This window comes from Sarcophilus harrisii, chromosome 1 (assembly GCF_902635505.1).
Source record: "Sarcophilus harrisii chromosome 1, mSarHar1.11, whole genome shotgun sequence".
Lineage (NCBI taxonomy): Eukaryota > Metazoa > Chordata > Mammalia > Dasyuromorphia > Dasyuridae > Sarcophilus > Sarcophilus harrisii.
In genome coordinates, this window is record NC_045426.1 from 581,716,237 (window position 1) to 581,734,743 (window position 18,507).

General features: G+C 37.6%; 1 protein-coding gene across 6 annotated transcripts in view; it reads right to left on the reverse strand.

The window, feature by feature from the left end:
• Positions 1–9,122, reverse strand: part of RNF19A (ring finger protein 19A, RBR E3 ubiquitin protein ligase) — a 56,507-nt gene extending 47,385 nt beyond the window's left edge. For 2 of the 6 annotated variants that reach the window (XM_031947055.1, XM_031947054.1), the window contains exons 1-2: positions 8,365–8,620; positions 5,035–5,194 (exon numbers count right to left, since the gene is read on the reverse strand). The gene's annotated coding sequence lies outside the window, so the exon portion shown is untranslated. Of the gene's footprint in view, positions 1–5,034; positions 5,195–7,943; positions 8,338–8,364; positions 8,621–8,910 lie in introns of those variants that run through there. The other 4 variants (XM_012541749.3, XM_031947056.1, XM_031947057.1 and 1 more) reach the window with 3 other exon arrangements.
• Positions 9,123–18,507: the final 9,385 nt, after the last annotated feature.

The window sequence follows — 18,507 nt, forward strand, 5'->3', positions numbered from 1 at the left end:
CTGAGGATGTTTTGATGCCTAAATAGACACATTCAAACCTTATCTCATGCATCCTTGTTTGCTGAATTTCATTACTTAAATGTCTCATAGATTTCAAATTCAACAAATCCAAAAAAGAACCTTCATTTTTTCTGATCTTCCCCATTATTATATTATAAAAGGCGCAACCATCGGAGATATTTACTAATATTTACAATCTTAGGAGTTAATTAATTAATTCTTCACTCTTCCTCATTACATCTGCCTTCCCTCCATCCCACTCCAGCAATTACCAGTTTAATCAGTTAATTCTACATCCAAATTATCTATCTATCCCTTTCAAAGACTTCTTAAGTTCAATTTTCATCATGTCTTACAATAACGTCCTAATTGGTCTACCTGCCTCCAATCTCTCCCTTGTCCAATCCATCCTCCACAAACACCTTACAAATTGAATTTCTAAAACATGAGTAGCAATGTTACTATCTACTCAAGAAATTTCAAGTTGTTCCCTATTTTCTTTAGGATAAAATGCTAACTTCTATAGCATTTTAAATCCTTTTCAAATGAATCCCAACTTCTATGTTCTACTAAGCCTGGACTAATTATGTTCTCAGCACATGGTATTTACTCTAGTCTAGTCCCCGGCTCTGTTCTAGTCTTTCCTTCCTTCAGCTTATCTAAATCCTAACCAACCTTCAACAGCTAGATAAAATCTCCTGTTCTCCAAAAAATAAAAACAAAACAAAACAAAAAATCACTACCACCACCACAAAACCCTCCCTTAAATGCTGAAGCTCACTAGGATTCTTTCTGAATTTTTCCATCCGTCTAGCACTTATATTCTAACAATACTATAAGAAGTTCACAAAGGCAAAGATCCTTCTCTATATGTCTAGAGCTTAGCACAGTGCTTTGCACAGAATAGGTGAAAAGTCTGTTAAGGATCAATAAACATCTATTAAGCATACACTATATGCCAGACATTATACTGGGTGTCAAGAATATTAGGACAAAAATTAGGATGATTAAGATGGTAATGCCATATTATGTTTATTCAGCTTTTAATTTAATAGTCCTAGCTTCTTTCAGGAACACAATGGTTTTCCTTTAGTCCAATCCCTTTTAAAGCAGACTATTTGATGCTGGCATAGATGATAGGCTCACAGATTTGGAATTGAAAGTGACCTGAGAATCAGTCAATACAGACTTAGTAAGTGCCTGTTATGTGCCAAGAACTTTGTTAAGTATTACAAAGAAAAAGAAAAGACAGTCTCTGACCAGAGGAACACATAGTCATGTACTTCAAGAGACAACCTACAAAAAGCTATGTAATAATTATGTAAAGGATAAAGTTGAAATAATGAACCTCTAGCATCAAAATTAAGGGGAGTTTCCTGATAGGATTTTAGTTGGAACTTGAAGGAAGTCAGAGAATCTAAGAGGTGGAAATAAGGAGAATATCCCAGGCACGAAGTAGTCACTGAAAATGCTTATGTCAGGAAGATGATGAACTGTCGTATTCAAGTAACAGGACAGAGCCCATTAGAAAGCTGAATGTGGGGGTGGAGGGGAAAGAGGGAGAGAGGATCATAAAGTGGAAGGATAGGTAGAAAGTCTCTGAATGCTAAAAAGGGAGCCACTGGAATTTACTAACTCTTATCCGGTGGAAAGAAGAAAGTATAAGTGTGAAAGGGTTCAACCAAAGACCTCTTTAGCAGCTAAATGGAAATTGGACTGGACCAGAGACTTACAGCACATCAACCAATATTTGCCAGTAGTCAAAGCATGAAATGAGGAGGACCTGAACCTCAGAATGATTTTAATATCAAAGAAGGGGCACATACAAGAAATATTATGATGGTAAAATTGGCAGGCTTTAGCAATAGACTGGAAGGGGGGGGTGGGGTGGGGAATGAGGAACCAAGGTAGTTTGCAAGCATAAGTGATTGAGAGGATATTAACAGAGAAACTAGAAATAGTAAAGACATAATTAGAGAAAGAGATAGTAATAGAGACATCAGACAGAAAAAGAGAATTTGGGAGAGAAAGAATGAGTTCACTTTTGGATATACTGAGTTTTAAGATGTCTAAGAAATACAAATTCAAGATACCTAAAATAAGAGGCAATTAAGAGACATGAGAATGGAGTTCAGCAGAGAAGTTGGGATGGAAAACGTTTAAGAATCATCAACAAATAGAAGATAATTTAACCCATGGGTGCTGATGTGATTATCAAGCAAAATAATATAAAGGGACAAAAGAAGAGCAGCCAAAGCAGAGTCCTGTGAGACTCCCAGTTTAGAGGATGAAGATCGAGCAAAGGAAAATGAGTCAAAGCTGTCAAGACAGGTAGGAAATGAATTTCAACAGAAATGTCACGAAAACCTAGGGAGAAGAAAGTATGGAAGGGAGTGACTGAAAATATCAAAGCTAGAGAGGTCAAGAATGGTAAAGACTGAGAAAATGCCATTATATTTGGAGTTGAGGTACTAACTTTGGGGAGTGCAGTTTCAGTTGATGAGATAGGAAATCAGGATGTAGAGAGTTAAGAGCATGAGGAAAAAGGAAAAGTAGAAATCACTATTGTCAATGGCCTTCTCAAGGAGTTTAGACACAATAGGGAGAAGAGAATATAGGGCAATAGCTTATAGGGATGGATGGTTTTTTTGAGGATAAGGGAAGACCTAGGCATGTGCATAAACAGAAGGGAATCATTAAGGAGAGGCCAAAGATATGAGAAACATTTCTTAGGCATTATTCTGTGCTAGATGGCACTGGAGATATAAAAGTTCATACTTAACAGTCCTTGACTCTAGGGAATTTACATTCAAATAAGGACCACATATAAGTGGAGGGCTAAGAGGTGGGTAGTGAAGATGATAACACCATGGTCTAGAAGTGCTGTGGAAACTAAAGCTGATTATGACTTGCCCAAGGTATGAAGTGTCTTGAGGTTGGATTTGAATTCAGGTCTTCCTGACTTCAAGTTCTATCTATTCCTCATTAACCATGGGTTAATCCCAGTAAGCAGAAGATTTATCATATATGTATTATATTGTGTGTAATACAATATGATGAATAATGTATCATTTTACCACCCAGTTCCCCAGTTTACCTGCTCATCTTTCAAATGGCACCCTTGATTCAGAAGGGAGATATTTTCATTCATGTCAGGACTACATACCTTTAAATAGTACTTTATCTAGGGGCAAGAAAGGCAAGTAGAAAATGGATCTGTTTTAATTTTCTTCCCACCAAGGTTCTGAATTTTAAGGTTTCAGTTAAAAAAGCCCCACAAACTACTTACTTATCACAAATTCTTCAACTAGAAAAGATCAGGCTAAATCAGAAATTCTTAAACTAGGGTTTGAAGATAGATTTCAGGGGATCCGTGACCTTACTGGGTAAAAATATCTATTTTCACTAACCAATAGTTAAAATTGCTTATTTTCTTCTATTATGAACATAAGCAAGAAACATTCTGAAAAGGGATTCATAGATTTTATTCGACTGCCAAAATAAGATCTCTGGGCTAGATGGTTAAAAACCAATGCTCAGATTATTTAAACAAACAACTATCCTGAATTCCTATTGCAAACTGCAATTGGTTCTTGTGTGCAATACAAGTAATACTGCATAATATTTGGCCTTATTTACATTCTTTCATATTTTTATAATACATCTTAAAATAAAATTATCAAGAGTTAAAGTATTTGTGTTGCTACTTTTCTGTGTTTCAAAATGTGTCACATTCAAATCAAATCAAGAAAAATGTATCAAGTAGTGTGTTAATAATGAGTGATGCTGTTGCTGGATACAAAAAAAAAAAATAATAAAAAGAAAAGCAGTCCCTTCCATTAAGCAGCTTACATTCTTATGGGAGAATTCTATACATAAAAGAGATGAAAAAGAAGAGGTTGAGGTGTCCACTCACAGAATGTAAAAGGGAATAGTGACAAGGTCTAGAAAAATAGTTTGTCTGGGCCTTCCCTCAGCACCCAGAGGTGCTTGGAAAAACTCACTAATGGAAAAAAAAAAAAAAGCCAGAGGAACAGAGAGAAGAGAAAGCAGCTAAGAAATGGTAGTGAAGTTTCAAAGAATAAAAAGAAGCCTCAAAACCAGGTTAACTGAGTAGTAACTTGGTATCCGAAGGGACATCCTTTGGGAATACACAAACATCCACTACCTTAGTGACATCTTACAAGCAGAAGTAGAGATTCAATACTGTACAAATAACAAAGCAGTGTTTATCTATAAGCCTAATGCTGTAAGATTCTTCTACTGCTCTTCCCTAACTTCTCTTCACTCCCTTTTATATCATTCCTCACATATGTTTCTTCCCTATGACTTATCTCCTTCAGACTGCCTCTTCTGCCCAGTCAGTCATTCTGAATGCTCTTAACATAATGCCAGGCTATTTATAATCCAGGGGTCTTTCTAACAAGAGGGAACCTAAAAACAGCAATTTGGTGTGATTTTAGGTCCAAAAGGGGGCCTGAATTTCTAGACTTTAGTTCCAGCTCTGTTACTAAGTTTATATGTGGCCAGAGATAAGTTGGCTCATCTCTCTGGCTCTCAACTTCCCATCTATTAAATCAAAGAGCTCAGGCAACATGACCTAATGTTTCTTTGAGATCCAATATTCTATAATTCTATTAACAAAATAAATTTCTGAGCAGCTTTTTGCTTCATGATAAATCAATATACAAATTATGCTTCTCAAATTCTTCCATATAAGCTTCTCCAAATACATACAATAATTATAATTGGCTAATAGTTCAGTGAATGCTTTTTAATACAAAAGGTAATTGTTATCAGTAGCACTGAGGTTTCTAGAACACTTTCAAGGCCAATGTCATATCCTGAAGGAACACTGTTGCCATCAAGAGAACAAACTGATTATTCCTTGGTTATCTAAGCTAGGGAAAGCAAACCCACATACTTGAAAAGTCACAAGTTTTTCATACTTTAAATGCAGAAAATATAAAAATGGAAGTTATCAAAAGGAGAGTGAAACAACCAAGGTGATAGGTATTCAAAATATCTCATTACCTTTTTTGGTTGAAGTCTACCACCATCTGGAATAGATAGATGTACTTAGCAAAGCAATATCATCCCTTCTGTGTTCAACTGTGCAGGTGTAGTTATACATGTATATTGTTTTGATCTTAGCGCATCTTCTTTCAGGTAACAAAGAAGTGACATCTTAAAACTGAAAATATAAATATAATGAAGATGAAATTAGGTTCTGATAGGGAAAAAAGCCTTCACCAAATCATCAGCTTAATTAAGTATGGAAAATTTAGCTGTGATGGAGAAGGGTTTATCAGTAATCAGATTAACATTTTGCTGAACAAGAATCAAACTAAAGCTTCTGAGTACTGAAGTGTTCCATACATGAGAGTAGTCTCTTTTTGTAGTCAATTATTAAAGTATTTCTGCTTGACCTGGCAGTTTGCAAAACATAGTGCATTATGTTGTTGAAGATAAATTCAGAAATGGTTAGTTTATTCTACTTATAGTCAAAGTGGCCTAATTTTGTCTACAGACCTTAAAGATATGAAAGCATATGCTTTGTCTGGAGGAAACCAGAGTACATTTGACAAATGAAAAGGTCTTTCTGAGTGGCTTCAGAGATATATGAAAGTATATTCCAAAAGTCACTATGTTCTTAAATAGCCTGCAGAAATGGAATTCTTATTCATCCAACTGAGACTTGCTAAGTGTCTACTGACTAGTACCAAAAACATGGTAGCTACTTGAAGGAAACCTTTTAAATAGTTTATCAAATTTTATGGAAAGCAAAGAAAAATGAACCAACATTAATTTTTTGAACTCAACATTCTTTGCTACAAAACCAAAACGTGATTAGAAGCAAAACAGGCATTCAGTGTTAAACCTAAATTTTCATAATCAAAAAATATTTGAAATACCAGAATTAAAATTAATTATATAAACCCTAAGAATCTGTTTCCTTCAAATGAATTCATCCAAATTCATACAGCAATTCTATAATACAAACTTTATATTCTTTATATTTAGTCACACAGAAAGGAGAAGGGAGAGATGACTTGTCAACAATGTTACTGTAAGATTCCAACAAAGTACACTGGAATTTTATGAACTACATTTCTTTTTATATATTTTTTCCTGTAAATAACTAACATAATCCTGTTCAATAAAATGAAAAGCCATTCGAAAGTTAACTGATTTGCTATGCTCATATTCAGCATTAAAGTCAGGAAACAACCTTTAATACTAGATATTTCCATGCACGGTAAAACAAAAAATACTACCTACCACTATACTAAAATTAATGGCCAACTGAAGCAACCAAAAATAAAGCAGATACTTAATTTGCCTGTTCCAGATCCAAGTCTTATTTTTAAAAAAGTAACGGGGTAAAGTTAATATGACTGAAATCTAGTATGAAATTCAGAAATATTTATCAGACAGTAATATCAATTTCCAAATGTAAAGATTTTTTGACAGGAGTTTTTTTAAAAAACTAAGCAATTTTCATAATCCTTATAAATCCATACAATGATTTTAAAATTTAAACATTTCATCCACATGATAAATCCAAACAGGAATTATAAAGAGAAAATATCTCCTATTCAGGATGGGTTGAGGAGGAGAGAACAAAGTTTAAATGGGAGTAGACGAATAAAAAGAAAAGGAAAGGAAAGCAAGTATTTCAATTTAATCACCATAAGAATTCTTACATTCTTCTGAAGTGTTTTTCTGCAAGAAGTGAGATTTTTTTGTTCTTTTTTTTTAAACAAGCTTTCCCATTCTATCATATTCATAAAAAGATCTTCAAAAAAAAAAAAAGCTCACCATTTAAAAAATTCTAAAAAGGAGCTATAAGTTTTCTTTAAAAAAGAAAAAAACTTTTGAAAATGAGTTCAATATAAAGACAATTTCTATCCAACCCCTTTTAAACAGATAGGTATGTCTTTAAACTTTAATTCAACTCTGGCTCCAAAGTATTGAATAACAAAACTTCATATAGAAAGAGTAGCGAATAGCTTAACAATAGTGTAGAAAGAGTAGTGAATAGTTTAATAGTGTTTATTTCGAAGTAACAGCTAGACATGAGTTTTTTCCAAATACAGTACTGTTTATACTTTTTGCAAGGCAATGCAAAGCCCAATTTGTGATCCTAATAAGCGAATGGAAAAGTTGGGAACAAAACTTCTACAGTATTCTTGTTCACAAAAGTAAAAAATGTAAATGGACACCAGCAGTACGACTGCACATCTTACACGAATGCTTAAAGACAAAAAATAAGTTTGTAACTTTCCACAGAAAAACGTCCTGGGGAAGAACCTCCACAACCAATTTAAGACAACCAGAAGGGATCAGATGGATGACTGACTACGCCTCTCTATTGCTTACTAATATTTGCAACATGTATTCCCAATCAAAAATCCATGTTTGAAAACTAAGGGAGCACTTCAACACTTTTAAGGGTTAACAGTAGTAGAACACAGGAGAAATCCCTAAGTGGGGAAAAAACCGAATAAGGCGTCTTTCCTACATATTTCCATCGCTGAAGCTCAATGGAGAAAAGTAAACACTTCTCCCATATATAGATAGCCTAAACGACTTCCTCTCTATTGACTGAATCCCAGAATTACTGAACTGGCGTCTTTTCCCTCAATAGAGCAAGGAAACGAAAGCAATGACAGGAAAAACGAGAACCGCCAAGGTAGAGGCATGATGTTTAAGAAGGGGCCCTACTTCGCAAGGCTCAACAGGCGGGGACTCCCGTGGAACACCTCCGTGAGCACCGCCATCTCCCCCCGCAGCCCCCTCTGGGGGGACATGTCCCTTCTGACCCTGCCCTGGGGTCCCCCGCAGGCGGGGGGCGAGGAGTGAAGTGGAGAGGGGTGGCCCGGCTCCGGAATTTACGCCCGAGACCGGGAAACGGTCCCGTTAGAGCCGATTTCACCCACCAGGAATGTGCTCCGCCCCCGCCGCCTCCCCGCGGCGGCCGCCGCTCAGGTCTCCCCTTCTTCAGGAGATTGGTGGAAGTGCTTCAAGGGGAGACGCTGCCCCCCTTCCCGTCACAATACAGCCGGGGCTGACCCCCCGGGAAAGCACGGGCGGGGAGGGCGGACTGGACTCCCGGGGCGGTTCCCCTCAGTTCGGCAGGGCGTCGGCCCGGTCCGAGGAGGGCCGACCCAGAAAAAACAAAACCCAACACAAAACCCCAAGGCCGGCCCGGCGCTCCCCGGCCTCTCCGCCCCGAGGGTTGCGGCTCTAGGGGCGTCCCGGAGAGAGAAAGCGCCGCGGCCTCGGCTCCAGAGAGGGAGCCGCAATCCCAGGAACGCCCTTCTTTTGCTTCTCCTCCCGTCCCTCCCGGAGGCCCGGTACCTTCCACTCCTGTGCGGCGGCGGCGACGGCGGCAAGGGCCGGGGACCGCTGTCTGCTGGCGGCCAGGCCCATCTCCCGGCGGCGGCGGCAGCAGGAGGAAGTGAGGGGGGAGGGGTCCGGCGGGCGGAGGCGCCTCTCTGATGGGGCAGTGGGGTGGCTATGGAGGAGGGGTCCAGGCGGCCCGTTTCCCGGACTCCTCCTCCGCGGCCCGATCTCGGCGGCTCCTCCCGACAACTGCCATTCTCCACCTTCCGCCTCCGCCCCGCCCCGCGTGCCCCGCAGCTGCGTCATGGCGGCGCCACGCCCCCTCGGCCTGCTTCCGCGGAGCTTCGAGAACGCGGCGGTTGCCCGGGGTGCCGCTTTCCCGTTCTCGCGGGGCACTTGCATTGCTCTCCCTACCCTCCCCGCCCCCTCCCCCGCCCCCGCGGTCCTGAGAAGCGGTTAGTGCCGTTAACGCTCCCGCTCGCCGGCGGGGCATCTGGAGGCGTCGCCCCCCCCCTTTGTCCCCTCCCCCGCCGAGTCCTGCCTCCCGCAGCCTCGCCCCACCTGGTCTGCCTCCGCCACTTCGCCTGGGGAGCTGCTGCTGCTGCCGGACAGCCGCGGCGGAAGGACCGTGGGGCTGGCGCTTGCCTTTCTTGTCCTTTCTTCCCTAGCGTGTTCTTTGCCGATTTCCGGGTTTTAGGTTAGGGCCCCCCCGGACCTGCTTGCCGCAGCTCCCGCGTCGCCCCGCCGGCTGGTTTGGAAGCCGGGCCGGCGCATCTGACGCCTCCCCAGGGGGAGCCCGGCCGTAGCCGCCTCCGCGTCTTCCGCCCGCCGCCGGCGGCCACCCGAAAGGTGGGTTGTGGTCGCCTCGGATCCGGGAAGCAGCCCGGCGGGGCAAGTGCCTGCCGGGGGGAGCGAGTCCGGGCGGCCCGACCGGGAAGTCTGCAGAATAATGTTCTCAATGCGGAGGACGGCACCGAAATACACTTAGCAAGTTCTCAGGTGGCGGCTTGCGTGCCTGCTTTGGCTGAACCCGTCCTAAGTGCTCTTTGTGTTGGTTCTCTACGCCACCTTTATGCCTTAATCTCCCTCAATGCCTTTCTTCCGAAACTACCTCCATTTTTTTTTCCTGACGCGATCCTATCATTCCACTCTTTCAAAGTCCTCCAAGTAGGTTTAATTTCGTTTTTCCTCCACAACTATAGGCATGATCAATAAATAGTAGAAAAGGATCGCGCTAATCCTTGTTTGTTTTGTGGAAACGATAATTTTTCTTTTTCTTGTTTGTCTGTGCACCTTAGGCTGTGAACTTGTCTTTGCATTTTCTTGGTATCCCTCAATGCTGACGCTGTGCCCAACTGGTGCTTAATCAGTGCTCCTCCTCTGGGGTGGGAGTGGGGAGTTCCTTCTCAACGCCTAATTCCGATGGGTCCCCAACTCTGGAGTCAGAAGACCTGGTGTTCAACTCCCTAGTTAGGCGATTACCGCCTGACCTTGAGCAGTCACTAAGTCAAAATTTAGGCGTCCTGTATGTAGAATGAAGGGATTGGACTTTGATTGCGTTGTCTCTAAGGTCCGTCCTACTCATCGTCAGGCTTCCAAGTCCCAGCTCCCAAAGACGTGATACTGCCAAATACAACATGTACACATGAAAGTAAATGCAAAATAATACAAAATAACTTCGAGAGAATGCCGATAACATGAAGTTGACTTGTACGGGATGATGCGATCCTATCATTCCACTCTTTCAAAGTCCTCCAAATAGGTTTAATTTCGTTTTTCCTCCAAAACTATAGGCATGATCAATAAATAGTAGAAAAGGATCGAGCTAATCCTTGTTTGTTTTGTGGAAACCATAATTTTTTTTCTTTTTTTTACATATTTTTATTGAAGCTTTTTTATTTTCAAAACATGTGCAAAAACTGCAAAACTGTTAAAATTTTCCCCATTTCCCCCCCCCCAACATGGCAAGCAATCCAATATATGTTAAACATGGTAAATTTATATGTAAATCCAATATAGGCATACATATTTATACGATAATCTTGTGGCACAAGAAAATCAGATCAAAAAGGAAAAAAAAGAAAAATTCAAGAAGCAGAAGTGAAAATGGCATGTTGTAATCCACACGCAGTTCCCACGATCTGCTCTCTCTGAGTGTAGATGGTTCTCATAATCACAAGATCATTGGAACTGGCCTAGATTGTCCCACGGTTGAGATAGTCTCACTGTTGTCTATCAGAATCGATCATGGTATAATCTTGCTGTTGCCCCGTACAATAATCTCCTAGTTCTGCTCATTTCACTTACAAGCTAAATCCTTAAAGAGCTACTGAGAGAATGGCTTTTGTTTTGAATACCAAAAACTATATATATTCTTAGACCAGCAATATTTAGAGTGGCAAATATTCTAAATCTAGTCCTATACCTTTCTTGGAGATGAGAAAAAAGTTCCCAGGCTCAAGATACTATCTACTCCTTCCTTTCCTTCAGCCAGCCTGCTGGTGGTGGTGCTTTCCTCCGTGCCTTTCCTCCATTCTTCAGAGATAGTTTAGAACTCGGGTCTTATTTACCTTCTAAGAGACAACTGCCTTTATTTGGTTAGACAAACCTATGTAGACATTTAAAATCTACACGGCACATGTACACATAGCACACATGTACAAACCCACTCAGAATTTAGATTACATATCCCTCCCTACACACTTAATCTTGGTCTTAATTTCACATCAATATATGCATTGTGTATTATATACATATAAGATGCAAAATTAAAGAACAGGAAGGTAATAGATTTTAGAACTGGAAAGGACTTAAGAGATCATCAAACTCAACCTCTCTCATTTTACAGTTGAGGAAACGGGGACTTGCATAAGATTCCACAGCTAGTAAATGTTAAAAGGCATAAGTTGAAAAAGGTTAATCATAAAACCACTTAGTTGTCTCCAAATCTTAAGGGCCATATAGCTTTTTTTTTTTTTAATAAAGCTTTTTATTTTCAAAACACATGCATACTTTTCAACATTCACTGTTGCAAAACCTTGTATTCTGAAACTTTTTCTCCTTTCCCCTACTCCCTCCCCTAGATGGCAAGTAATTCAACATTATGTTAAACATGGGCAATTCTTCCATACAAATTTTCACAATTATCATTCTGCACAAGAAAAATCAGCTCAAAAAGAAAAAAATGAGAAAACAAAATGCAAACAACAAAAAAGGTGACAATACTATGTTGTAATCTACACTCAGGCCTAACAGTTCTCTTTCTGGATGCAGATATGTCTCTCCATCACAAGATTATTTGAACTGTCCTGAATCTGGCCTTTTTGTTGAAAAGAGCCACGTCCATCAGAATTGATTATCATTTAATCTTGTTGTTGCTGTATACAATATTCTTCTGGTTCTCACTTAGCATCAGTTCATGTAAGTCTCTCCAGGCCTCTCTGAAATCATCTTGCTGATTTTTTCGTATAGAACAATAATATTCCATAACATCCATATACCATAATTTATTCAGCCATTCTCCAGTTGATGGGCATCTGCTCAGTTTCCAGTTCCTTGCCACTACAAAAAGGGCTGCCACAAACATTTTTGCAGGGGGGTGAGGGGATGGGAGAAAGATAAAAAGAGAGAGAGGGAGAGAGTGTGTGTGTGTGTGTGTGTGTCCTGGAGAAGTTGTAGGCACCAGAGCGTGGGATTTGAATTTGGTGCAATAATTTTAAATCTGGCAATCTTTTTCACTGCATTACTAGCTAAATGTCTATGTAAAACAATTTATTGTTTTCTAACTTTGTTTTGCAGTTTCTGCTTCTGCCTAACATCTTTGTTATTGTTCAGTTGTATCCCATTCTTTGTGATCCTCTTTGGAGTTTTCTTGGCAGAAATACTCAAGTGGTTTGCCACTTCCTCCAGCTTATTTTACAGATGAGGAAACTGAGGCAAACAGGGTTAAGTGACTTGCCAAGGGTCACACAGCTAATAAACATCTGAGGCCATATGCTACCCAGATGCCTATCAAGCATCTTTAGTAACACAATAAATGTTATTAGAATAGTGACTCCCAACTTCTCTGGGAGAAGATGGGTGCTTGATTTATAACATGAAATCTCTGAATCCATGTTCATTATGCATTTTCATTTTGATCTTCATTTTACTCCAATAAGATATACAATGGGAATAATGTGTTTTGTGTGGAGGTTTTATATTATTGATGTTGCATTGTGAAAAAAATCTTAACGAAAATTCCTGACTTTGCAATGTTGTGGAAAGAATACTGGTCTTTTAGTCAGGTAATGCTAAGATTCAAATGCATCTCTCATATGGTTAATATTTGAATGACCATGGGCCAATCACTTAGTCTCTGTGAACCTTGATTTCCTTATCAATAGATTTACTTTTATCATCTCCAATCCATTTCTTTACAGTTCTCAGCGAACAATGGTTCCCAGTAATGTAGATGGTAACCCATTTGTGGTGAGCCATACAGTATACCTCTACTGACTTGGCCTGGAATAACCCTGAGTCACCCTCAAAGCACAATTCATATCAGCCTCAGTTTCCTCATCTGCAAAATGGGAATAATCTTAGTACATAATAACTTTTAGAGTCTTTGTGAAGCTCAAATAATTTGATTACATAAAGTGCTTTACAAACCTTGAAAAGCTATATAAACACCAGCTATTCTCACATTCAACCTAAGTTCCTAAAAATACTCAGAGCCTTTTCCCATAACATGTTAGTGAAATGTGATTTTCTGTACTTGTATTTGACATCAAAATTCTGGATGTGGAACCAAATCTAAAGTTAAAATTGTCATTGCTTCATCCAGGCTTATCTAATTTCTGAAAGCTTCAAGATAGCAACAGTTATTTCATTGAATGACATTAAATCACTTTAATTAATAAAATATATCTTTTAATGGACAACTAGTGGCCTAGTGGATAGAGTGCTAAGCCTGGCAGGAAAACTCATCTTCTTGGGGTTCAAATCTGGCTTCTGACACTTATTAGATGTGTGACAATCCTGTTTCCTTCAGTTTCCTCACTTGGAAAAAGAGCTAGAGAAGGAAATGGCCAATTACTCTATATCTTTGCCAAGAAAAACCCAAGTGAAACCTTGAAGAGTTGAACACAATTGAAGAACAACTGAACAGCAAAATATTTAATATTTTTTAAACATCAGGATTTTTATTTTATTGGTGCCAGGGCATCTCTGGGTGGGGAAACTGTTTACTTCAGTGCAGACCAGCAACTGTACTGTAACGTTTTTGGTCTGAGAGAATTATTTTCAGGGCACAGAGACTTGAGGATCACACAGACAAATATATGTTGAGACCATAGTCTTGACAAGCTACCTTGACTTTTGAGGTCAGTTCTCATACCTTCTGTAGCCTGAAAAAATTGTTTTGCATACACTGGGTATCCTTGAAGATTTAGTGTAGTTCTAAGATGCTGTATATGTTCAAGTATGTATATATAGAATTATGATTAATAAATACCAATTCATTTAAAGCCATTGCTAAATTCATGCTCTTTTGTTGTTGTGTATTTTCTCAACAGATACTAATAGCATAACTATTTCTATATAAGGGTGATCTGTCTCAAAAGAGTTTACAACCACTTAATTAAAAGAATAAAGTTGCTGAGGAAGATTTTTTTTTCAATATCATTGAAAAAGGGACCTCAGGGGCCAATTAGTCCAATCCTCCTCATTTAAAAGATGTATAAACAGTGCCAGAGAAATTAAAATGATTTGACGAGATCATCTTGGATGATTTGAATTTAAATTGTCCAGTGTTCCCTCCATTATATTTCCATTATATCTAAATAATTCCAGTACTTCCATTACATTGATTAATTTTTTTAACATTTCTGATCATTCTTAAAATTAACAGTATATTGCTTACTTTTACATGTAGGAAGATCTGAACTATTGGCTCTATTAAATTTCTTGTAAAATGAAATTATCTTGAAGAGGTATTGATGATTTACAAAATGTGCTTATTTAATTACACTAAACATTAATTAAACATAATTACATTAAAATGTAGAAATACTATGAGAATTATTAAATTTCTAGGAGGCTTCCTCCCTTGTCCTACCCCACTCCCCACCCCCTTCTCAGAGCACTGAAGAGTTGTTCTGTTCTTACTAGGGGTTCATTCTATAACAAAATTTTTTGCCCTTACAACTTAATTCCCAAAATTTGTCAGGAACTTGTCATATAACCATAGCTTTGGGAGTGAAAACTTTAGATCTGTATGGAAATGTTTTATTCCTTCTTATAGGATGCTGAAATCAATTCAACTGAATCAACACAGCTACCTGAGTTGATAGAAACAGGTCCTTTAAAACACATACATACACATGCACACACACACACACACACACACAAATAAAAGAAAAATATTCCATATACATAGGATGACTGATTTTGCAACACACTATGAAATCTTTTTAAAATTATAAATTCAACAGGAAAATTTGTGATCAGTTTTTTTTTTAAAGAAATGATCAATCTCCCCTTTCTACTTTGTGATAATGTGAATGAGATCATATTTACTTAAGTTCTTGAAAATGGAATTTGACCTTCATTGCTCAGATGTCTTTGGAATCTCACTAAATATATATTCACTCTTTAAATATGAGATGCCCTACTATGTACTGTGAACATTGTATTAAGAGTAAAATAGAAAAGAAGTTTAAGATATTATTCCAGAATCTCAGGTCTTTATGATGTAGTTTGGAAAGTAAGTCATTAAAGGTAGGATGAATAGAATATTAGATATAAGGATGAAGAAGACCTGATTTCAAATATTATCTCTGACCATAATTATCTGTGACAAAACTTCTTAAACTGTGGGGTCACAACCCCATGTGGGGTCACATTACTGTACCTGGAGATTGTGAAAAATTTGGCAACAATAAAAGGTATCAAATATTTAATCTTTTATATAAAAATAAATAAGCATATCGATCTCATTAGTATGCAAATTTGCTTTTGTCTTTAATCAATGATAAAATTATATGTATACCAAGGAATTGTTTTAAAATAAATTATCAGTAAATGTTTGATTTGTATACTGTTTTATGTACCTATATTCCTGGGATTGCATAAAAAACTTCTTGGGCAAAAAGGAGTTGAGAATGGAAAAAGTTTAAAAAGCCCTGATAAGCAGTATTATGATCAAGTCATTTAAAGTCCTTATGCCTGTTCCTTGTTTACAATATGGTGATATAACACTGAAAAGAGATGATGTAAGTAAACATTTTGTAAACTTTAAAGTGCTAGCTAGACAGCAGTTTGTATTGCCATATTCACATGAAAAAAAGTTGCAAAGCAAAAGATTAAGTCACCAAATGAGTGACACAAGCAAAGAATACTATAGGAGATAGTTAACTTCCCACTATTATGTAAAACTATAGTTAAACTACCCTTCTTCACTAGTCTCATCCCATTAACACTCTTCATCTACTCTGGACAAGAATCTACAATTACAAATTGACAATGATTTTCTATAAATGCATTTAACCTATATAAGTCAGGAGAACTTTCTTGGGGAAGCTGGAATTTGATCATAAAAGATGAATGAGATTTAGATAGAATGCATTCTAGGCAAAGCAAATGAGCAAAAATGTTTAGAGCTATGAATGAATATGTTATTGAAGGGAGTCAAGGAAGATATTCATCTGGCTGGAATGGAAATTTTGTCAGGGGATAATAAGAAATCGAGAAGGCAAGTTCATGTAGAGCCTTAAATGACATTAGGAACAATTCAAATTATTCTATATGTGATATTCCACTAGTATATAGTTTGGAATTATGCTAGATGCTGAGAACTAAACAGAAATAAAACAATTTATACTTTATTTAAAGAGGAACCAATTTGTATTTAGAAAATTAAGCAATTTCTAAGGGCACTAATAAAAATTAAGGGATTAAAACTAGATGCCTTTTGGGAAGTGACTCATATTGAGCTTGGAAGTTAAACTAGGGATTCTTTAATGTAGAAGCGAGGAGGGAGAATACTTTTGAGGCATGGGGAAAGCTTGTGTAAAGATATGGAAATAGGGTATAGGATGTCACATAAAGGAAAATGCAAGTTGGCATGTTTGTTTACACCATGGAACAATAAGTAATAAATCCAAAAGGGACTATGACAGATTGTTAAGGAAAGAAACTGAAAAATAGGATGACCTATTAGGAGGTCTATTCAATAATCTAGGCAAGAAGTGATAAGGACTTGAATGGGAGAAGTAGCTATGTAACTTTCAAAGAGATGATTGCTGTGATTGTAGTAGTAATTGTAACACTTCTTCCATGACAACTTCCTTAATTCAGCACTTAAGAATTTGAGTCTCCAAAAAGTGACTACTCACACGTTCAAGGTACTTTATGGTCTAAATCATACTTCTATGAACATATATCTATGAACTTTTCTTTAATTCTTAGTTAATAAGTATAATTAGCAAAGGCATTTACTACTACTGTGTTCTACTATTTTAAGATATTTCCTCTCATAAACCTGAGGCATAGTCATCTATATTATTTGCTATATTCATGAAATCTTTGATATGGATTGGAAAAAGCTGAGAAAAGTCTTGCTTTAAAAGAAGAAAAAAATTTCTAGCTATGTGACCCTGGGCAAGTCACTTAACCCCAACAGCCTCAGGGGAAAAATTTAAATTTAGTTGCTGATGGCTAATTATACAACTCAATTTCCCTGATCCTCAGTTTCCTCATCTGTAAAATGGTCATAACACTTGTCATAATCTATTTCAAAGGATTGTTCCAAAGATGAAATGAGCTAATTTATAAAAGAATTTTGCAAAACTTAAAAGGCTATAGAGATGTTAGTTTTCATGTTACATGCCTGGAAAAATGCAAATTTAAAATTTTTATGAAATGATAGCTTTCTTCAATAACTTTCTTTGTGAAACAAATATTTTATAGAGTAAAATTTAAATACTGGTTTTTAATATTGCTGAGTTATATCACAGAAATACTATGGAAATAAAACCCTCCCTATTAGACTATCTTCCAAAATGAAGGTTTTCTAGAAAAAGCCTAGTACTGCCATATCAAACATATATTCCCTTTGTAAATACCTGCTGCTAGAAAAAAAAAATCCCTACAGGGCCTATGCAGCAGCTTAGTGGGCCAAAGATTAGAAGTTCTGGAGTTAGGAAGATCTAAGTTAAAATGTGACATCAGATGCTTGCTAGTTGGGCAAATCCCAACTTCTGTCCCTCTGTTTCCTTGTCTACAAAATAGGGAAAATGAAAGCACCTCCATCCCTTCCTTCCCAGGTTGTTGACTATTAAAAGGAGATAATGTTTATAAAGTGTTACACAAACTTTAAAGCCTTGTGAATTATTGTTACAAATTGTTCCAAATATATGATCATATTTTTATTCTCTACTTTTTATTTTATGATATACACAACTGTTGTCACATCAATCACTGGGATAAAACAAAAAAGCCATGAAATATTTAAGCAGAAAGAAAAAAATAGGAAAGAAAAATCCAACTTAGAACATACAAGTGCAACAATAACAGTATTTTTTTTTCTTTTTTTCAGTAATTTTTTTTTTTAAATTTAATAGCCTTTTATTTACAGGTTATATGCATGGGTAACTTTACAGCGTTAACAATTGCCAAACCTCTTGTTCCAATTTTTCACCTCTTACCCCCCCCCCACCCCCTCCCCTAGATGGCAGGATGACCAGTAGATAATAACAGTATTTTCTTTTTTTTCTTTTTTTTTTTTTCTGTTTATTTACTTATTTATTTATTTTTATTTAATAGCCTTTTATTTACAGGATATATGCATGGGTAACTTTACAGCATTAACAATTGCCAAACCTCGTGTTCCAATTTTTTACCTCTTACCCCCCTACCCCCTCCCCCAGATGACAGGATGACCAGTAGATATAACAGTATTTTCAGAAGATGATATCTTTCCCTCTTTTTCACCTGCCTTCCCTTTTTCATACTGATGATCATGTTTGTCCCATTCATATTATTCAGGAAAATCATCTGCAATTACCCAAAAGTAATTCCATTTCCAGGATGGTTCCAATTTTTAAAAAATCCCATATACTTTTGCCAGGGGAATCCCATTATAAACATCTTTAGAGAAGACATGTTTAAACAGTTACT